This window comes from Pelobates fuscus, chromosome 6 (genome assembly GCF_036172605.1).
Source record: "Pelobates fuscus isolate aPelFus1 chromosome 6, aPelFus1.pri, whole genome shotgun sequence".
Lineage (NCBI taxonomy): Eukaryota > Metazoa > Chordata > Amphibia > Anura > Pelobatidae > Pelobates > Pelobates fuscus.
Window position 1 is genome coordinate 7,939,168 of NC_086322.1, and position 21,638 is coordinate 7,960,805.

Sequence of the window (21,638 nt, forward strand, 5' to 3'; positions counted from 1 at the left end):
TATAGGCCCCCAGGACAAATTGAAGAGTTAGATAATCTACTAGTTGAAGAAATAGCTAAAATGACAATGAAGGGGGAAGTTATCATCATGGGTGACTTTAATCTTCCTGATGTGAATTGGAAAACAAAAATAGCTACTTGTGCCAGGAGCACACATATTCTAAACTCCCTACTGGGATTGTCTCTAAAACAAGTCGTTGAGGAGCCAACTCGTAAAGAGGCCATACTATATTTAGTGTTAACAAATGGAGATTTGGTATCAGATATTACTGTAGGTGAAAGTTTAGGATCCAGTGATCATCAGTCAGTGTGGTTTAATATAAGAACAGTGACTGAGTCACACCACACAAAAACAAAAGTTTTAGACTTTAGAAAAACAGACTTTTCTAAAATTAGAATATGTGTAAAGGAGTCATTATCAGACTGGAGCAATTTATATGGAGTCCAAAAGAAATGGGATTATTTAAAAGTTGCACTACTGAAGGCAACAGAAAATTGCATTAGGCTTGTCAGTAAAAGCAAAAAATTCAAGAAACCACTGTGGTACTCCGCAGATGTGGCCAAAATAGTAAAAAACAAAAAGTTAGCATTTAGTAATTATAAAAAAAACCAGAGTGAGGAAGACAGAATGACCTATAAGATTAGGCAGAAAGAGGCTAAGCAAGTTATAAGAGCTTCCAAATCCCACACAGAAGAGAAAATAGCACAGTCAGTAAAAAAGGGGGACAAAACTTTTTTTAGATACATAAATGAGAAAAGAAAAGTAAAACAAGGATTAGTTAGATTAAAAACAAAAGAAGGAAGGTATGTAGATGAGGATAAAGGTCTAGCTGACTGCCTCAATGAATATTTTTGTTCGGTATTTACAGATGAAAATGAAGGAAAGGGACCTCAGTTAAGAAAAAGGATAAATGAGTCATTTATTACACGTGAGTTTACAGAGGAAGAGGTTCTATTTCAACTGTCAAAAGTAAAGACAAATAAGTCAATGGGACCTGATGGAATACACCCAAAGCTATTAAAAGAGCTTAGTGGCGTACTAGCAAAACCATTAACAGATTTATTTAACCAATCATTGATAACAGGAGTAGTCCCAGAAGATTGGAAGTTAGCGAATGTTGTGCCCATTCACAAGAAAGGTAATAGGGAGGAGTCGGGCAACTATAGGCCAGTAAGCCTTACTTCAGTAGTGGGGAAAGTGATGGAAACCATGTTAAAGGATAGGATTGTTGAACATCTAAAAACACATGGATTTCAAGACCAGAGACAACATGGGTTTACTTCAGGGAGATCATGCCAAACTAATCTTATTGATTTTTTTGATTGGGTAACTAAAATTATAGATCAGGGTGGTGCAGTAGACATTGCTTACCTAGATTTCAGTAAGGCTTTTGACACTGTTGCACATAGAAGGCTTATCAATAAACTACAATCTTTGAGTTTGGATTCGAATATTGTTGAATGGGTAAGGCAGTGGCTGAGTGACAGGCAACAGAGGGTTGTAGTCAATGGAGTATATTCGAAGCTTGGGCTTGTCACCAGTGGGGTACCTCAGGGATCTGTACTTGGACCCATTCTCTTTAATATTTTTATTAGTGATATTGCAGAAGGTCTTGATGGTAAGGTGTGTCTTTTTGCGGATGATACTAAGATATGTAACAGGGTTGATGTTCCAGGAGGGATAAGCCAAATGGAAAATGATTTAGGTAAACTAGAAAAATGGTCAGAGTTGTGGCAACTGACATTTAATGTGGATAAGTGCAAGATAATGCATCTTGGACGTAAAAACCCAAGGGTAGAGTACAAAATATTTGATAGAGTCCTAACCTCAACATCTGAGGAAAGGGATTTAGGGGTGATTATTTCTGATGACTTAAAGGTAGGCAGACAATGTAATAGAGCAGCAGGAAATGCTAGCAGAATGCTTGGTTGTATAGGGAGAGGTATTAGCAGTAGAAAGAGGGAAGTGCTCATGCCATTGTACAGAACACTGGTGAGACCTCACTTGGAGTACTGTACACAGTACTGGAGACCCTATCTTCAGAAGGATATTGATACCTTAGAGAGAGTTCAAAGAAGGGCTACTAAACTGGTTCATGGATTGCAGGATAAAACTTACCAGGAAAGGTTAAAGGATCTTAACATGTATAGCTTGGAGGAAAGACGAGACAGGGGGGATATGATAGAAACATTTAAATACATAAAGGGAATCAACACAGTAAAGGAGGAGACTATATTTAAAAGAAGAAAAACTACCACAACAAGAGGACATAGTCTTAAATTAGAGGGACAAAGGTTTAAAAATAATATCAGGAAGTATTACTTTACTGAGAGGGTAGTGGACTCATGGAATAGCCTTCCAGCTGAAGTGGTAGAGGTTAACACAGTAAAGGAGTTTAAGCATGCGTGGGATAGGCATAAGGCTATCCTAACTATAAGATAAGGCCAGGGACTAATGTAAGTATTTAGAAAACTGGGCAGACTAGATGGGCCGAATGGTTCTTATCTGCCGTCACATTCTATGTTTCTATGTTTCTATGTTTCTATGTTTCTATGTTTATTTTCAACATGGTGATAGCATGCAGAATATGAGAAAGAAAGTTGAATCCTCCATGTGCTTTTCCAACATATATTTGAACCACAAATTTCTCCTAAACCAACAAAGCCCTCATAAACAATTAAGAAATGAATGGAAATTTTAAGTCTTCCCCAGCAATTTGACCAGAAACAGACTCAACTTTGACAACTGTCAATATGATTTATCACCATCGTACATAAACCTCAACTGTTAATTTACCCATACAATGAAAATGATATTGGAAAAACAGATCCTATTGAGGAAATTTAAAATCCTCACTTCAAAACGAAAACTTTGTTTCTATTTTGAGAACACAAACGCTGTCTGGCGCGTTAGTCTGGCAATTTTTTTCCTAAAACCCAACTAATGTAATGGCTCGTTGGTCTAGGGGTATGATTCTCGCTTTGGGTGCGAGAGGTCCCGGGTTCAAATCCCGGACGAGCCCAAGCAATTGGTGTTTTTCTTTTGAAACACGTAGCTTCCAACTGTGTTTAATATAGTCAGCAAAAATCATTTGTAGCAAAACCCTTCAAGTGCTCCACAGAGAAGATGTTGGCATGCCACCATCAATATATATATTTCCTGGTGCTTCTGATATCACCTTTCAAAGCTAACATCTTATATTAATACAAGTTTAGCTTTTACTTAGAATTGTATGAGAGAAATCATAAAAAATGTGTTGTTTTCATTATCAACCATTTAAAATCAATGGTTTATCGTAAGTCATTAATGCAAGTCCTAACTGCTCAGATGACGCTTTTAAGACTGCAAAGTCTTTCTTAAGACTGCAAAATCTTTGTTAACAACAAACAAAGGGGAAAAAAATATATGTTTTGACATACGGAATTCTATTTTTATTCATACTTAGACATGTGCAAATATGTGTTGGAGAGGGTAGGTTTGAATCAAATTCCTTCCAGTACACGCCTGAATGTATCGATGAATAAAACTGTAAAGGTAAATTCAAGGCAGTCGTTACGTTCGGCTGTGGATTCAAGTTATGGAACCAGGCCAACCTCCCCAAACATTATTTTGCACAAGACTATTTATAATTAATTTCTCCTCTGCACATCTTTACTTTATTTTCAACATGGTGATAGCATGCAGAATATGAGAAAGAAAGTTGAATCCTTCATGTGCTTTTCCAACATATATTTGAACCACAAATTTCTCCTAAACCAACAAAGCCCTCATAAACAATTAAGAAATGAATGGAAATTTTAAGTCTTCCCCAGCAATTTGACCAGAAACAGACTCAACTTTGACAACTGTCAATATGATTTATCACCATCGTACATAAACCTCAACTGTTAATTTACCCATACAATGAAAATGATATTGGAAAAACAGATCCTATTGAGGAAATTTAAAATCCTCACTTCAAAACGAAAACTTTGTTTCTATTTTGAGAACACAAACGCTGTCTGGCGCGTTAGTCTGGCAATTTTTTTCCTAAAACCCAACTAATGTAATGGCTCGTTGGTCTAGGGGTATGATTCTCGCTTTGGGTGCGAGAGGTCCCGGGTTCAAATCCCGGACGAGCCCAAGCAATTGGTGTTTTTCTTTTGAAACACGTAGCTTCCAACTGTGTTTAATATAGTCAGCAAAAATCATTTGTAGCAAAACCCTTCAAGTGCTCCACAGAGAAGATGTTGGCATGCCACCATCAATATATATATTTCCTGGTGCTTCTGATATCACCTTTCAAAGCTAACATCTTATATTAATACAAGTTTAGCTTTCACTTAGAATTGTATGAGAGAAATCATAAAAAATGTGTTGTTTTCATTATCAACCATTTAAAATCAATGGTTTATCGTAAGTCATTAATGCAAGTCCTAACTGCTCAGATGACGCTTTTAAGACTGCAAAGTCTTTCTTAAGACTGCAAAATCTTTGTTAACAACAAACAAAGGGGAAAAAAATATATGTTTTGACATACGGAATTCTATTTTTATTCATACTTAGACATGTGCAAATATGTGTTGGAGAGGGTAGGTTTGAATCAAATTCCTACCAGTACACGCCTGAATGTATCGATGAATAAAACTGTGAAGGTAAATTCAAGGCAGTCGTTACGTTCGGCTGTGGATTCAAGTTATGGAACCAGGCCAACCTCCCCAAACATTATTTTGCACAAGACTATTTATAATTAATTTCTCCTCTGCACATCTTTACTTTATTTTCAACATGGTGATAGCATGCAGAATATGAGAAAGAAAGTTGAATCCTTCATGTGCTTTTCCAACATATATTTGAACCACAAATTTCTCCTAAACCAACAAAGCCCTCATAAACAATTAAGAAATGAATGGAAATTTTAAGTCTTCCCCAGCAATTTGACCAGAAACAGACTCAACTTTGACAACTGTCAATATGATTTATCACCATCGTACATAAACCTCAACTGTTAATTTACCCATACAATGAAAATGATATTGGAAAAACAGATCCTATTGAGGAAATTTAAAATCCTCACTTCAAAACGAAAACTTTGTTTCTATTTTGAGAACACAAACGCTGTCTGGCGCGTTAGTCTGGCAATTTTTTTCCTAAAACCCAACTAATGTAATGGCTCGTTGGTCTAGGGGTATGATTCTCGCTTTGGGTGCGAGAGGTCCCGGGTTCAAATCCCGGATGAGCCCAAGCAATTGGTGTTTTTCTTTTGAAACACGTAGCTTCCAACTGTGTTTAATATAGTCAGCAAAAATCATTTGTAGCAAAACCCTTCAAGTGCTCCACAGAGAAGATGTTGGCATGCCACCATCAATATATATATTTCCTGGTGCTTCTGATATCACCTTTCAAAGCTAACATCTTATATTAATACAAGTTTAGCTTTTACTTAGAATTGTATGAGAGAAATCATAAAAAATGTGTTGTTTTCATTATCAACCATTTAAAATCAATGGTTTATCGTAAGTCATTAATGCAAGTCCTAACTGCTCAGATGACGCTTTTAAGACTGCAAAGTCTTTCTTAAGACTGCAAAATCTTTGTTAACAACAAACAAAGGGGAAAAAAATATATGTTTTGACATACGGAATTCTATTTTTATTCATACTTAGACATGTGCAAATATGTGTTGGAGAGGGTAGGTTTGAATCAAATTCCTTCCAGTACACGCCTGAATGTATCGATGAATAAAACTGTGAAGGTAAATTCAAGGTAGTCGTTACGTTCGGCTGTGGATTCAAGTTATGGAACCAGGCCAACCTCCCCAAACATTATTTTGCACAAGACTATTTATAATTAATTTCTCCTCTGCACATCTTTACTTTATTTTCAACATGGTGATAGCATGCAGAATATGAGAAAGAAAGTTGAATCCTTCATGTGCTTTTCCAACATATATTTGAACCACAAATTTCTCCTAAACCAACAAAGCCCTCATAAACAATTAAGAAATGAATGGAAATTTTAAGTCTTCCCCAGCAATTTGACCAGAAACAGACTCAACTTTGACAACTGTCAATATGATTTATCACCATCGTACATAAACCTCAACTGTTAATTTACCCATACAATGAAAATGATATAGGAAAAACAGATCCTATTGAGGAAATTTAAAATCCTCACTTCAAAACGAAAACTTTGTTTCTATTTTGAGAACACAAACGCTGTCTGGCGCGTTAGTCTGGCAATTTTTTTCCTAAAACCCAACTAATGTAATGGCTCGTTGGTCTAGGGGTATGATTCTCGCTTTGGGTGCGAGAGGTCCCGGGTTCAAATCCCGGACGAGCCCAAGCAATTGGTGTTTTTCTTTTGAAACACGTAGCTTCCAACTGTGTTTAATATAGTCAGCAAAAATCATTTGTAGCAAAACCCTTCAAGTGCTCCACAGAGAAGATGTTGGCATGCCACCATCAATATATATATTTCCTGGTGCTTCTGATATCACCTTTCAAAGCTAACATCTTATATTAATACAAGTTTAGCTTTTACTTAGAATTGTATGAGAGAAATCATAAAAAATGTGTTGTTTTCATTATCAACCATTTAAAATCAATGGTTTATCGTAAGTCATTAATGCAAGTCCTAACTGCTCAGATTGACGCTTTTAAGACTGCAAAGTCTTTCTTAAGACTGCAAAATCTTTGTTAACAACAAACAAAGGGGAAAAAAATATATGTTTTGACATACGGAATTCTATTTTTATTCACATCTTTACTTTATAGAGCTTGGTTGCTTCATCTAAGTGTTGCTTCTAAGTGTGTGTGTGGTTGGAGATATTCTGGAGAGTTTTACAGAAGCTTCAACTGTCTAAGAGTTGTGCTAAGAGTTCTTTTTTACTGTTACAGGTAAGATTCATCTGTAGGAAAGGGTTACTGACTGCAGAAGGTTTGATTTCCTGTTGGTAATTATAAGGCATTTGATTGGATTAGGTAGCTACTTGCTATTGATTGCTATTTCAATTAGCTATTGTTTGCTAATAAGCAGAGGCCTACCCAGGTGTTAAACATTCCTAGTGGGAGGTGATTTTAGGAGTATATAAGGGTAGTTGTCATTAGCTTGGCTAATAGAGCTTGGTTGCTTCATCTAAGTGTTGCTTCTAAGTGTGTGTGTGGTTGGAGATATTCTGGAGAGTGTTGCTTCTAAGTGTGTGTGTGGTTGGAGATATTCTGGAGATAAACTGGAGGTAATCTGAGGTATCCAGGAGGATAAAAAAAAAAAAAAAAAGGTAAAATTTGTTTGATTTAAATTATTCGCCTCATTGGAATGGCAGACTTAGTTCAGTGTAATAGTTGCTTTGCATTTGTTTCACGTTCCACTTTTTTGAGGTTTGGTTGTTGTCTAATCTGTAGACAGTTCTCTATCTTGCGGCAGGAGATTGTATTTTTGAAGTCTGAGATTTGTAAATTATCTGGTAAACAAATTCAGGCTGGAACTGCTGCAAAGCCATTGCCGCAGAGACATACTAGGAATGGCAGATGGATTACTGTAGGATCTGGTAGACTTGGAGTTGTGGATAAAAGGCATATTGCACAGTCTGTTGTTCTACATAATTCATTTTCTGCACTTTCAGAGTGTAGTGGTGTCCTGGAGATAGGCACTGAGGCTAGTGGTGTTGTGCAGAGAGGCACTGAGGCTAGTGGTGTTGTGCAGAGAGGCACTGAGGCTAGTGGTGTTGTGCAGAGAGGCACTGAGGCTAGTGGTGTTGTGCAGAGAGGCACTGAGGCTAGTGGTGTTGTGCAGAGAGGCACTGAGGCTAGTGGTGTTGTGCAGAGAGGCACTGAGGCTAGTGGTGTTGTGCAGAGAGGCACTGAGGCTAGTGGTGTTGTGCAGAGAGGCACTGAGGCTAGTGGTGTTGTGCAGAGAGGCACTGAGGCTAGTGGTGTTGTGCAGAGAGGCACTGAGGCTAGTGGTGTTGTGCAGAGAGGAACTGAGGCTAGTGGTGTTGTGCAGAGAGGCACTGAGGCTAGTGGTGTTGTGCAGAGAGGCACTGAGGCTAGTGGTGTTGTGCAGAGAGGCACTGAGGCTAGTGGTGTTGTGCAGAGAGGCACTGAGGCTAGTGGTGTTGTGCAGAGAGGCACTGAGGCTAGTGGTGTTGTGCAGAGAGGCACTGAGGCTAGTGGTGTTGTGCAGAGAGGCACTGAGGCTAGTGGTGTTGTGCAGAGAGGCACTGAGGCTAGTGGTGTTGTGCAGAGAGGCACTGAGGCTAGTGGTGTTGTGCAGAGAGGCTTGAAGACTATGGTGAGGCCTAATAGAAAGCAGTTGTTGTTGGGGGATTCCATCATAAGAGGTGTGGAGATGGACAATGGTGGTCTTGTGAGGTGTCTTCCCGGAGCTACTGCTCACAGAGACAGGAGACGTATCTGTAATATTGTTAAGCAAGCAAAGCAGGAAGGGGAATTGGATGTACTTGTCCATTTAGGGACAAATGACTTGGCTTGCAATGAGGTTTCAGAGGTTAAGGAAGTTTTTAGTGTTTTTGCCAATGATATACGGCAGGTTGCTTCCACACTGTCATTCTCTGAAGTTCTGCCTGTGCATAACACTCAGAACGACAGGCGGATGCGTATTAGGGACTTTAACTTGTGGCTTGGTGAATGGTGTCGGGAGCAAGGATTTGGCTTTATTGCTCATGGTAGCTCTGTTTGGAATGGAAATAAACTGTACAAAAAAGATGGTTTGCATCTTTCTCAAAAGGGAACAAATGTTCTCAGTGAGCAGTTCAGAGGTTTTGCTAGGATGTTTTTAAACTAGGAGGGGGGGGCAAAAGGGTGATAAAACATCAATCCAATTGTCCCCCAAAACAAGGACAGAAGGTGCCTGTAGCAAGTGTGTTAAAAAATGATAAGCTTAGAGTCATGTCTACAAATGCTCGCAGTTTAGGGAATAAGATCCATGAACTTGTGGCAATAATGGCAACTGATAGTGTAGATTTAGTCGCTGTTACCGAGACATGGTATAATGAGAAAAATGACTAGGACATAGCAATACCAGGGTACTCTTTATATAGAAAAGACAGGGAAGGCAAGAAAGGGGGAGGGGTGGCCCTGTATGTAAAGGATAGCATAAAATCTAGCCTAATAAAGGTTAGTGAGGCGAACATAGAGTCCGTTTGGGTTACGTTAGAATTTGGTAATCACACAGTAACTCGTGTAGGTGTGATTTATAGGCCCCCAGGACAAATTGAAGAGTTAGATAATCTACTAGTTGAAGAAATAGCTAAAATGACAATGAAGGGGGAAGTTATCATCATGGGTGACTTTAATCTTCCTGATGTGAATTGGAAAACAAAAATAGCTACTTGTGCCAGGAGCACACATATTCTAAACTCCCTACTGGGATTGTCTCTAAAACAAGTCGTTGAGGAGCCAACTCGTAAAGAGGCCATACTAGATTTAGTGTTAACAAATGGAGATTTGGTATCAGATATTACTGTAGGTGAAAGTTTAGGATCCAGTGATCATCAGTCAGTGTGGTTTAATATAAGAACAGTGACTGAGTCACACCACACAAAAACAAAAGTTTTAGACTTTAGAAAAACAGACTTTTCTAAAATTAGAATATGTGTAAAGGAGTCATTATCAGACTGGAGCAATTTATATGGAGTCCAAAAGAAATGGGATTATTTAAAAGTTGCACTACTGAAGGCAACAGAAAATTGCATTAGGCTTGTCAGTAAAAGCAAAAAATTCAAGAAACCACTGTGGTACTCCGCAGATGTGGCCAAAATAGTAAAAAACAAAAAGTTAGCATTTAGTAATTATAAAAAAAACCAGAGTGAGGAAGACAGAATGACCTATAAGATTAGGCAGAAAGAGGCTAAGCAAGTTATAAGAGCTTCCAAATCCCACACAGAAGAGAAAATAGCACAGTCAGTAAAAAAGGGGGACAAAACTTTTTTTAGATACATAAATGAGAAAAGAAAAGTAAAACAAGGATTAGTTAGATTAAAAACAAAAGAAGGAAGGTATGTAGATGAGGATAAAGGTCTAGCTGACTGCCTCAATGAATATTTTTGTTCGGTATTTACAGATGAAAATGAAGGAAAGGGACCTCAGTTAAGAAAAAGGATAAATGAGTCATTTATTACACGTGAGTTTACAGAGGAAGAGGTTCTATTTCAACTGTCAAAAGTAAAGACAAATAAGTCAATGGGACCTGATGGAATACACCCAAAGCTATTAAAAGAGCTTAGTGGCGTACTAGCAAAACCATTAACAGATTTATTTAACCAATCATTGATAACAGGAGTAGTCCCAGAAGATTGGAAGTTAGCGAATGTTGTGCCCATTCACAAGAAAGGTAATAGGGAGGAGTCGGGCAACTATAGGCCAGTAAGCCTTACTTCAGTAGTGGGGAAAGTGATGGAAACCATGTTAAAGGATAGGATTGTTGAACATCTAAAAACACATGGATTTCAAGACCAGAGACAACATGGGTTTACTTCAGGGAGATCATGCCAAACTAATCTTATTGATTTTTTTGATTGGGTAACTAAAATTATAGATCAGGGTGGTGCAGTAGACATTGCTTACCTAGATTTCAGTAAGGCTTTTGACACTGTTGCACATAGAAGGCTTATCAATAAACTACAATCTTTGAGTTTGGATTCGAATATTGTTGAATGGGTAAGGCAGTGGCTGAGTGACAGGCAACAGAGGGTTGTAGTCAATGGAGTATATTCGAAGCTTGGGCTTGTCACCAGTGGGGTACCTCAGGGATCTGTACTTGGACCCATTCTCTTTAATATTTTTATTAGTGATATTGCAGAAGGTCTTGATGGTAAGGTGTGTCTTTTTGCGGATGATACTAAGATATGTAACAGGGTTGATGTTCCAGGAGGGATAAGCCAAATGGAAAATGATTTAGGTAAACTAGAAAAATGGTCAGAGTTGTGGCAACTGACATTTAATGTGGATAAGTGCAAGATAATGCATCTTGGACGTAAAAACCCAAGGGTAGAGTACAAAATATTTGATAGAGTCCTAACCTCAACATCTGAGGAAAGGGATTTAGGGGTGATTATTTCTGATGACTTAAAGGTAGGCAGACAATGTAATAGAGCAGCAGGAAATGCTAGCAGAATGCTTGGTTGTATAGGGAGAGGTATTAGCAGTAGAAAGAGGGAAGTGCTCATGCCATTGTACAGAACACTGGTGAGACCTCACTTGGAGTACTGTACACAGTACTGGAGACCCTATCTTCAGAAGGATATTGATACCTTAGAGAGAGTTCAAAGAAGGGCTACTAAACTGGTTCATGGATTGCAGGATAAAACTTACCAGGAAAGGTTAAAGGATCTTAACATGTATAGCTTGGAGGAAAGACGAGACAGGGGGGATATGATAGAAACATTTAAATACATAAAGGGAATCAACACAGTAAAGGAGGAGACTATATTTAAAAGAAGAAAAACTACCACAACAAGAGGACATAGTCTTAAATTAGAGGGACAAAGGTTTAAAAATAATATCAGGAAGTATTACTTTACTGAGAGGGTAGTGGACTCATGGAATAGCCTTCCAGCTGAAGTGGTAGAGGTTAACACAGTAAAGGAGTTTAAGCATGCGTGGGATAGGCATAAGGCTATCCTAACTATAAGATAAGGCCAGGGACTAATGTAAGTATTTAGAAAACTGGGCAGACTAGATGGGCCGAATGGTTCTTATCTGCCGTCACATTCTATGTTTCTATGTTTCTATGTTTCTATGTTTCTATGTTTATTTTCAACATGGTGATAGCATGCAGAATATGAGAAAGAAAGTTGAATCCTCCATGTGCTTTTCCAACATATATTTGAACCACAAATTTCTCCTAAACCAACAAAGCCCTCATAAACAATTAAGAAATGAATGGAAATTTTAAGTCTTCCCCAGCAATTTGACCAGAAACAGACTCAACTTTGACAACTGTCAATATGATTTATCACCATCGTACATAAACCTCAACTGTTAATTTACCCATACAATGAAAATGATATTGGAAAAACAGATCCTATTGAGGAAATTTAAAATCCTCACTTCAAAACGAAAACTTTGTTTCTATTTTGAGAACACAAACGCTGTCTGGCGCGTTAGTCTGGCAATTTTTTTCCTAAAACCCAACTAATGTAATGGCTCGTTGGTCTAGGGGTATGATTCTCGCTTTGGGTGCGAGAGGTCCCGGGTTCAAATCCCGGACGAGCCCAAGCAATTGGTGTTTTTCTTTTGAAACACGTAGCTTCCAACTGTGTTTAATATAGTCAGCAAAAATCATTTGTAGCAAAACCCTTCAAGTGCTCCACAGAGAAGATGTTGGCATGCCACCATCAATATATATATTTCCTGGTGCTTCTGATATCACCTTTCAAAGCTAACATCTTATATTAATACAAGTTTAGCTTTTACTTAGAATTGTATGAGAGAAATCATAAAAAATGTGTTGTTTTCATTATCAACCATTTAAAATCAATGGTTTATCGTAAGTCATTAATGCAAGTCCTAACTGCTCAGATGACGCTTTTAAGACTGCAAAGTCTTTCTTAAGACTGCAAAATCTTTGTTAACAACAAACAAAGGGGAAAAAAATATATGTTTTGACATACGGAATTCTATTTTTATTCATACTTAGACATGTGCAAATATGTGTTGGAGAGGGTAGGTTTGAATCAAATTCCTTCCAGTACACGCCTGAATGTATCGATGAATAAAACTGTAAAGGTAAATTCAAGGCAGTCGTTACGTTCGGCTGTGGATTCAAGTTATGGAACCAGGCCAACCTCCCCAAACATTATTTTGCACAAGACTATTTATAATTAATTTCTCCTCTGCACATCTTTACTTTATTTTCAACATGGTGATAGCATGCAGAATATGAGAAAGAAAGTTGAATCCTTCATGTGCTTTTCCAACATATATTTGAACCACAAATTTCTCCTAAACCAACAAAGCCCTCATAAACAATTAAGAAATGAATGGAAATTTTAAGTCTTCCCCAGCAATTTGACCAGAAACAGACTCAACTTTGACAACTGTCAATATGATTTATCACCATCGTACATAAACCTCAACTGTTAATTTACCCATACAATGAAAATGATATTGGAAAAACAGATCCTATTGAGGAAATTTAAAATCCTCACTTCAAAACGAAAACTTTGTTTCTATTTTGAGAACACAAACGCTGTCTGGCGCGTTAGTCTGGCAATTTTTTTCCTAAAACCCAACTAATGTAATGGCTCGTTGGTCTAGGGGTATGATTCTCGCTTTGGGTGCGAGAGGTCCCGGGTTCAAATCCCGGACGAGCCCAAGCAATTGGTGTTTTTCTTTTGAAACACGTAGCTTCCAACTGTGTTTAATATAGTCAGCAAAAATCATTTGTAGCAAAACCCTTCAAGTGCTCCACAGAGAAGATGTTGGCATGCCACCATCAATATATATATTTCCTGGTGCTTCTGATATCACCTTTCAAAGCTAACATCTTATATTAATACAAGTTTAGCTTTCACTTAGAATTGTATGAGAGAAATCATAAAAAATGTGTTGTTTTCATTATCAACCATTTAAAATCAATGGTTTATCGTAAGTCATTAATGCAAGTCCTAACTGCTCAGATGACGCTTTTAAGACTGCAAAGTCTTTCTTAAGACTGCAAAATCTTTGTTAACAACAAACAAAGGGGAAAAAAATATATGTTTTGACATACGGAATTCTATTTTTATTCATACTTAGACATGTGCAAATATGTGTTGGAGAGGGTAGGTTTGAATCAAATTCCTACCAGTACACGCCTGAATGTATCGATGAATAAAACTGTGAAGGTAAATTCAAGGCAGTCGTTACGTTCGGCTGTGGATTCAAGTTATGGAACCAGGCCAACCTCCCCAAACATTATTTTGCACAAGACTATTTATAATTAATTTCTCCTCTGCACATCTTTACTTTATTTTCAACATGGTGATAGCATGCAGAATATGAGAAAGAAAGTTAAATCCTTCATGTGCTTTTCCAACATATATTTGAACCACAAATTTCTCCTAAACCAACAAAGCCCTCATAAACAATTAAGAAATGAATGGAAATTTTAAGTCTTCCCCAGCAATTTGACCAGAAACAGACTCAACTTTGACAACTGTCAATATGATTTATCACCATCGTACATAAACCTCAACTGTTAATTTACCCATACAATGAAAATGATATAGGAAAAACAGATCCTATTGAGGAAATTTAAAATCCTCACTTCAAAACGAAAACTTTGTTTCTATTTTGAGAACACAAACGCTGTCTGGCGCGTTAGTCTGGCAATTTTTTTCCTAAAACCGAACTAATGTAATGGCTCGTTGGTCTAGGGGTATGATTCTCACTTTGGGTGCGAGAGGTCCCGGGTTCAAATCCCGGACAAGCCCAAGCAATTGGTGTTTTTCTTTTGAAACACGTAGCTTCCAACTGTTATTAATATAGTCAGCAAAAATCATTTGTAGCAAAACCCTTCAAGTGCTCCACAGAGAAGATGTTGGCATGCCACCATCAATATATATATTTCCTGGTGCTTCTGATATCACCTTTCAAAGCTAACATCTTATATTAATACAAGTTTAGCTTTCACTTAGAATTGTATGAGAGAAATCATAAAAAATGTGTTGTTTTCATTATCAACCATTTAAAATCAATGGTTTATCGTAAGTCATTAATGCAAGTCCTAACTGCTCAGATGACGCTTTTAAGACTGCAAAGTCTTTCTTAAGACTTCAAAATCTTTGTTAACAACAAACAAAGGGGAAAAAATATATGTTTTGACATACGGAATTCTATTTTTATTCATACTTAGACATGTGCAAATATGTGTTGGAGAGGGTAGGTTTGAATCAAATTCCTTCCAGTACACGCCTGAATGTATCGATGAATAAAACTGTAAAGGTAAATTCAAGGCAGTCGTTACGTTCGGCTGTGGATTCAAGTTATGGAACCAGGCCAACCTCCCCAAACATTATTTTGCACAAGACTATTTATAATTAATTTCTCCTCTGCACATCTTTACTTTATTTTCAACATGGTGATAGCATGCAGAATATGAGAAAGAAAGTTAAATCCTTCATGTGCTTTTCCAACATATATTTGAACCACAAATTTCTCCTAAACCAACAAAGCCCTCATAAACAATTAAGAAATGAATGGAAATTTTAAGTCTTCCCCAGCAATTTGACCAGAAACAGACTCAACTTTGACAACTGTCAATATGATTTATCACCATCGTACATAAACCTCAACTGTTAATTTACCCATACAATGAAAATGATATTGGAAAAACAGATCCTATTGAGGAAATTTTAAATCCTCACTTCAAAACGAAAACTTTGTTTCTATTTTGAGAACACAAACGCTGTCTGGCGCGTTAGTCTGGCAATTTTTTTCCTAAAACCCAACTAATGTAATGGCTCGTTGGTCTAGGGGTATGATTCTCGCTTTGGGTGCGAGAGGTCCCGTGTTTAAATCCCGGACAAGCCCAAGCAATTGGTGTTTTTCTTTTGAAACACGTAGCTTCCAACTGTGTTTAATATAGTCAGCAAAAATCATTTGTAGCAAAACCCTTCAAGTGCTCCACAGAGAAGATGTTGGCATGCCACCATCAATATATATATTTCCTGGTGCTTCTGATATCACCTTTCAAAGCTAACATCTTATATTAATACAAGTTTAGCTTTTACTTAGAATTGTATGAGAGAAATCATAAAAAATGTGTTGTTTTCATTATCAACCATTTAAAATCAATGGTTTATCGTAAGTCATTAATGCAAGTCCTAACTGCTCAGATGACGCTTTTAAGACTCCAAAGTCTTTCTTAAGACTGCAAAATCTTTGTTAACAACAAACAAAGGGGAAAAAAATATATGTTTTGACATACGGAATTCTATTTTTATTCATACTTAGACATGTGCAAATATGTGTTGGAGAGGGTAGGTTTGAATCAAATTCCTACCAGTACACGCCTGAATGTATCGATGAATAAAACTGTGAAGGTAAATTCAAGGCAGTCGTTACGTTCGGCTGTGGATTCAAGTTATGGAACCAGGCCAACCTCCCCAAACATTATTTTGCACAAGACTATTTATAATTAATTTCTCCTCTGCACATCTTTACTTTATTTTCAACATGGTGATAGCATGCAGAATATGAGAAAGAAAGTTGAATCCTTCATGTGCTTTTCCAACATATATTTGAACCACAAATTTCTCCTAAACCAACAAAGCCCTCATAAACAATTAAGAAATGAATGGAAATTTTAAGTCTTCCCCAGCAATTTGACCAGAAACAGACTCAACTTTGACAACTGTCAATATGATTTATCACCATCGTACATAAACCTCAACTGTTAATTTACCCATACAATGAAAATGATATAGGAAAAACAGATCCTATTGAGGAAATTTAAAATCCTCACTTCAAAACGAAAACTTTGTTTCTATTTTGAGAACACAAACGCTGTCTGGCGCGTTAGTCTGGCAATTTTTTTCCTAAAACCGAACTAATGTAATGGCTCGTTGGTCTAGGGGTATGATTCTCACTTTGGGTGCGAGAGGTCCCGGGTTCAAATCCCGGACAAGCCCAAGCAATTGGTGTTTTTCTTTTGAAACACGTAGCTTCCAACTGTTATTAATATAGTCAGCAAAAATCATTTGTAGCAAAACCCTTCAAGTGCTCCACAGAGAAGATGTTGGCATGCCACCATCAATATATATATTTCCTGGTGCTTCTGATATCACCTTTCAAAGCTAACATCTTATATTAATACAAGTTTAGCTTTTACTTAGAATTGTATGAGAGAAATCATAAAAAATGTGTTGTTTTCATTATCAACCATTTAAAATCAATGGTTTATCGTAAGTCATTAATGCAAGTCCTAACTGCTCAGATGACGCTTTTAAGACTGCAAAGTCTTTCTTAAGACTGCAAAATCTTTGTTAACAACAAACAAAGGGGAAAAAAATATATGTTTTGACATACGGAATTCTATTTTTATTCATACTTAGACATGTGCAAATATGTGTTGGAGAGGGTAGGTTTGAATCAAATTCCTTCCAGTACACGCCTGAATGTATCGATGAATAAAACTGTGAAGGTAAATTCAAGGCAGTCGTTACGTTCGGCTGTGGATTCAAGTTATGGAACCAGGCCAACCTCCCCAAACATTATTTTGCACAAGACTATTTATAATTAATTTCTCCTCTGCACATCTTTACTTTATTTTCAACATGGTGATAGCATGCAGAATATGAGAAAGAAAGTTGAATCCTTCATGTGCTTTTCCAACATATATTTGAACCACAAATTTCTCCTAAACCAACAAAGCCCTCATAAACAATTAAGAAATGAATGGAAATTTTAAGTCTTCCCCAGCAATTTGACCAGAAACAGACTCAACTTTGACAACTGTCAATATGATTTATCACCATCGTACATAAACCTCAACTGTTAATTTACCCATACAATGAAAATGATATTGGAAAAACAGATCCTATTGAGGAAATTTAAAATCCTCACTTCAAAACGAAAACTTTGTTTCTATTTTGAGAACACAAACGCTGTCTGGCGCGTTAGTCTGGCAATTTTTTTCCTAAAGCCCAACTAATGTAATGGCTCGTTGGTCTAGGGGTATGATTCTCGCTTAGGGTGCGAGAGGTCCTGGGTTCAAATCCCGGACGAGCCCAAGCAATTGGTGTTTTTCTTTTGAAACACGTAGCTTCCAACTGTGTTTAATATAGTCAGCAAAAATCATTTGTAGCAAAACCCTTCAAGTGCTCCACAGAGAAGATGTTGGCATGCCACCATCAATATATATATTTCCTGGTGCTTCTGATATCACCTTTCAAAGCTAACATCTTATATTAATACAAGTTTAGCTTTTACTTAGAATTGTATGAGAGAAATCATAAAAAATGTGTTGTTTTCATTATCAACCATTTAAAATCAATGGTTTATCGTAAGTCATTAATGCAAGTCCTAACTGCTCAGATGACGCTTTTAAGACTGCAAAGTCTTTCTTAAGACTGCAAAATCTTTGTTAACAACAAACAAAGGGGAAAAAAATATATGTTTTGACATACGGAATTCTATTTTTATTCATACTTAGACATGTGCAAATATGTGTTGGAGAGGGTAGGTTTGAATCAAATTCCTTCCAGTACACGCCTGAATGTATCGATGAATAAAACTGTGAAGGTAAATTCAAGGCAGTCGTTACGTTCGGCTGTGGATTCAAGTTATGGAACCAGGCCAACCTCCCCAAACATTATTTTGCACAAGACTATTTATAATTAATTTCTCCTCTGCACATCTTTACTTTATTTTCAACATGGTGATAGCATGCAGAATATGAGAAAGAAAGTTGAATCCTTCATGTGCTTTTCCAACATATATTTGAACCACAAATTTCTCCTAAACCAACAAAGCCCTCATAAACAATTAAGAAATGAATGGAAATTTTAAGTCTTCCCCAGCAATTTGACCAGAAACAGACTCAACTTTGACAACTGTCAATATGATTTATCACCATCGTACATAAACCTCAACTGTTAATTTACCCATACAATGAAAATGATATTGGAAAAACAGATCCTATTGAGGAAATTTAAAATCCTCACTTCAAAACGAAAACTTTGTTTCTATTTTGAGAACACAAACGCTGTCTGGCGCGTTAGTCTGGCAATTTTTTTCCTAAAGCCCAACTAATGTAATGGCTCGTTGGTCTAGGGGTATGATTCTCGCTTTGGGTGCGAGAGGTCCCGGGTTCAAATCCCGGACGAGCCCAAGCAATTGGTGTTTTTCTTTTGAAACATGTAGCTTCCAACTGTGTTTAACCCCTTAAGGACCAAACTTCTGGAATAAAAGGGAATCATGACATGTCACACATGTCATGTGTCCTTAAGGGGTTAATATAGTCAGCAAAAATCATTTGTAGCAAAACCCTTCAAGTGCTCCACAGAGAAGATGTTGGCATGCCACCATCAATATATATATTTCCTGGTGCTTCTGATATCACCTTTCAAAGCTAACATTTTATATTAATACAAGTTTAGCTTTTACTTAGAATTGTATGAGAGAAATCATAAAAAATGTGTTGTTTTCATTATCAACCATTTAAAATCAATGGTTTATCGTAAGTCATTAATGCAAGTCCTAACTGCTCAGATGACGCTTTTAAGACTGCAAAGTCTTTCTTAAGACTTCAAAATCTTTGTTAACAACAAACAAAGGGGAAAAAATATATGTTTTGACATACGGAATTCTATTTTTATTCATACTTAGACATGTGCAAATATGTGTTGGAGAGGGTAGGTTTGAATCAAATTCCTTCCAGTACACGCCTGAATGTATCGATGAATAAAACTGTAAAGGTAAATTCAAGGCAGTCGTTACGTTCGGCTGTGGATTCAAGTTATGGAACCAGGCCAACCTCCCCAAACATTATTTTGCACAAGACTATTTATAATTAATTTCTCCTCTGCACATCTTTACTTTATTTTCAACATGGTGATAGCATGCAGAATATGAGAAAGTTAAATCCTTCATGTGCTTTTCCAACATATATTTGAACCACAAATTTCTCCTAAACCAACAAAGCCCTCATAAACAATTAAGAAATGAATGGACATTGTAAGTCTTCCCCAGCAATTTGACCAGAAACAGACTCAACTTTGACAACTGTCAATATGATTTATCACCATCGTACATAAACCTCAACTGTTAATTTACCCATACAATGAAAATGATATTGGAAAAACAGATCCTATTGAGGAAATTTAAAATCCTCACTTCAAAACGAAAACTTTGTTTCTATTTTGAGAACACAAACGCTGTCTGGCGCGTTAGTCTGGCAATTTTTTTCCTAAAACCCAACTAATGTAATGGCTCGTTGGTCTAGGGGTATGATTCTCGCTTTGGGTGCGAGGTCCCGGGTTTAAATCCCGGACAATCCCAAGCAATTGGTGTTTTTCTTTTGAAACATGTAGCTTCCAACTGTGTTTAATATAGTAAGCAAAAATAATTTGTAGCAAAACCCTTCAAGTGCTCCACAGAGAAGATGTTGGCATGCCACCATCAATATATATATTTCCTGGTGCTTCTGATATCACCTTTCAAAGCTAACATCTTATATTAATACAAGTTTAGCTTTTACTTAGAATTGTATGAGAGAAATCATAAAAAATGTGTTGTTTTCATTATCAACCATTTAAAATCAATGGTTTATCGTAAGTCATTAATGCAAGTCCTAACTGCTCAGATGACGCTTTTAAGACTCCAAAGTCTTTCTTAAGACTGCAAAATCTTTGTTAACAACAAACAAAGGGGAAAAAAATATATGTTTTGACATACGGAATTCTATTTTTATTCATACTTAGACATGTGCAAATATGTGTTGGAGAGGGTAGGTTTGAATCAAATTCCTTCCAGTACACGCCTGAATGTATCGATGAATAAAACTGTGAAGGTAAATTCAAGGCAGTCGTTACGTTCGGCTGTGGATTCAAGTTATGGAACCAGGCCAACCTCCCCAAACATTATTTTGCACAAGACTATTTATAATTAATTTCTCCTCTGCACATCTTTACTTTATTTTCAACATGGTGATAGCATGCAGAATATGAGAAAGAAAGTTGAATCCTTCATGTGCTTTTCCAACATATATTTGAACCACAAATTTCTCCTAAACCAACAAAGCCCTCATAAACAATTAAGAAATGAATGGAAATTTTAAGTCTTCCCCAGCAATTTGACCAGAAACAGACTCAACTTTGACAACTGTCAATATGATTTATCACCATCGTACATAAACCTCAACTGTTAATTTACCCATACAATGAAAATGATATTGGAAAAACAGATCCTATTGAGGAAATTTAAAATCCTCACTTCAAAACGAAAACTTTGTTTCTATTTTGAGAACACAAACGCTGTCTGGCGCGTTAGTCTGGCAATTTTTTTCCTAAAACCCAACTAATGTAATGGCTCGTTGGTCTAGGGGTATGATTCTCGCTTTGGGTGCGAGAGGTCCCGGGTTCAAATCCCGGACGAGCCCAAGCAATTGGTGTTTTTCTTTTGAAACACGTAGCTTCCAACTGTGTTTAATATAGTCAGCAAAAATCATTTGTAGCAAAACCCTTCAAGTGCTCCACAGAGAAGATGTTGGCATGCCACCATCAATATATATATTTCCTGGTGCTTCTGATATCACCTTTCAAAGCTAACATCTTATATTAATACAAGTTTAGCTTTCACTTAGAATTGTATGAGAGAAATCATAAAAAATGTGTTGTTTTCATTATCAACCATTTAAAATCAATGGTTTATCGTAAGTCATTAATGCAAGTCCTAACTGCTCAGATGACGCTTTTAAGACTGCAAAGTCTTTCTTAAGACTTCAAAATCTTTGTTAACAACAAACAAAGGGGAAAAAATATATGTTTTGACATACGGAATTCTATTTTTATTCATACTTAGACATGTGCAAATATGTGTTGGAGAGGGTAGGTTTGAATCAAATTCCTTCCAGTACATGCCTGAATGTATCGATGAATAAAACTGTAAAGGTAAATTCAAGGCAGTCGTTACGTTCGGCTGTGGATTCAAGTT

The 21,638-nt window shown here is 36.9% G+C and overlaps 8 non-coding genes across 8 annotated transcripts; all 8 read left to right on the forward strand.

Annotated features, from left to right (window-relative positions):
* Positions 1-2,950: 2,950 nt before the first annotated feature.
* On the forward strand, positions 2,951-3,022 carry TRNAP-UGG (transfer RNA proline (anticodon UGG)). Its single transcript has one exon. It is a non-coding gene; the product is annotated as a tRNA-Pro (tRNA).
* A 1,028-nt stretch (positions 3,023-4,050) lies between these two features.
* TRNAP-UGG (transfer RNA proline (anticodon UGG)) lies at positions 4,051-4,122 on the forward strand. The gene has a single exon. It is a non-coding gene; the product is annotated as a tRNA-Pro (tRNA).
* A 2,128-nt stretch (positions 4,123-6,250) lies between these two features.
* TRNAP-UGG (transfer RNA proline (anticodon UGG)) lies at positions 6,251-6,322 on the forward strand. Its single transcript has one exon. It is a non-coding gene; the product is annotated as a tRNA-Pro (tRNA).
* Positions 6,323-12,144: 5,822 nt separating this feature from the next.
* Positions 12,145-12,216, forward strand: TRNAP-UGG (transfer RNA proline (anticodon UGG)). The gene has a single exon. It is a non-coding gene; the product is annotated as a tRNA-Pro (tRNA).
* A 1,028-nt stretch (positions 12,217-13,244) lies between these two features.
* TRNAP-UGG (transfer RNA proline (anticodon UGG)) lies at positions 13,245-13,316 on the forward strand. The gene has a single exon. It is a non-coding gene; the product is annotated as a tRNA-Pro (tRNA).
* A 4,327-nt stretch (positions 13,317-17,643) lies between these two features.
* On the forward strand, positions 17,644-17,715 carry TRNAP-AGG (transfer RNA proline (anticodon AGG)). Its single transcript has one exon. It is a non-coding gene; the product is annotated as a tRNA-Pro (tRNA).
* Positions 17,716-18,743: 1,028 nt separating this feature from the next.
* On the forward strand, positions 18,744-18,815 carry TRNAP-UGG (transfer RNA proline (anticodon UGG)). The gene has a single exon. It is a non-coding gene; the product is annotated as a tRNA-Pro (tRNA).
* A 2,197-nt stretch (positions 18,816-21,012) lies between these two features.
* On the forward strand, positions 21,013-21,084 carry TRNAP-UGG (transfer RNA proline (anticodon UGG)). Its single transcript has one exon. It is a non-coding gene; the product is annotated as a tRNA-Pro (tRNA).
* The last annotated feature ends 554 nt before the right edge of the window (positions 21,085-21,638 follow it).